The following is a 791-nucleotide window of genomic DNA, read 5'->3' as shown; positions in this document are numbered from 1 at the left end:
GAAAGTACAGCTGATCCAGAATTTTGGAGATTGTATTAACCAAGCTTCTCATTATAATAAAAGGAGTATTAAGCATTTGCAGAATGCACTGCAGTTCATAAACCCCTGTCCCAGATATTCTATATATTATAATAAATCCTTACATTAAGTTTGTAAGGAAAATATTGTTATTCCGTCTGACAGATGAGGAAGCTGAATTCCAGATTTACTGAGACAAGTGATTTGCTCAGAGCAGGTCAAAACTGGAACTCAGTGTCCTGGCTCCAGTGGAATCCACTGGAATCCAGTGTCACTTCTCTTTCCACTACTTCTCAGAAATCTGTCGTTTTCCCTCAGAACCTTAACTGCACAATCGACATTTGGTGAATTCAGGGGCTCCAAAAAATAAAAAGTCATTTGTTGATAGCAACTGTAATTAAGTAAAACAAACATGCTGATGGCCCTGAATGCACAGATCTACACACACCTTTAGCTCTTCTTTGGCGATGGTCTGCAGCTTTCCCTCCAGCCACAAGCTCCCCACTTGGAAAGGAAAGGCAGTATTAGGTTCTCAGGAAAACGCGGCTGCGCGCGGCCCCTTTAAGACTGCAGGCGGCGCGTGCCCACAGTACTTTCAAATGGACCAATAAAAGGGCGACGGGCGGTCCGTCGAGGACCAATAAACAACGAGGACACTGCGGGGTGTGCGGCGGCCCAAGCGGTTTCAAACGGCTTAGAGAAGGCCCCTCGGTTCTGACCCGACGAGGTGAGTGGGCGGCGGGCCAGACCCCCAGGCATAGGCCCGTGGATCT

General features: G+C 47.3%; 1 protein-coding gene across 1 annotated transcript in view; it reads left to right on the top strand.

The window, feature by feature from the left end:
- Positions 1-634: 634 nt before the first annotated feature.
- Positions 635-791, top strand: part of Ckap5 (cytoskeleton associated protein 5) — a 102,944-nt gene continuing 102,787 nt past the window's right edge. The window contains exon 1 of the mRNA XM_048788216.1: positions 635-745. The gene's annotated coding sequence lies outside the window, so the exon portion shown is untranslated. The remainder of the gene's footprint in view (positions 746-791) is intronic.

The sequence above is a fragment of the Marmota marmota genome, unplaced genomic scaffold (genome assembly GCF_001458135.2).
Source record: "Marmota marmota marmota unplaced genomic scaffold, marMar, whole genome shotgun sequence".
Classification (NCBI taxonomy): Eukaryota; Metazoa; Chordata; class Mammalia; order Rodentia; family Sciuridae; genus Marmota; species Marmota marmota.
The sequence above is the reverse complement of the archived record's forward strand: the minus strand, read 5'-3'. Positions and strand labels throughout refer to the sequence as shown.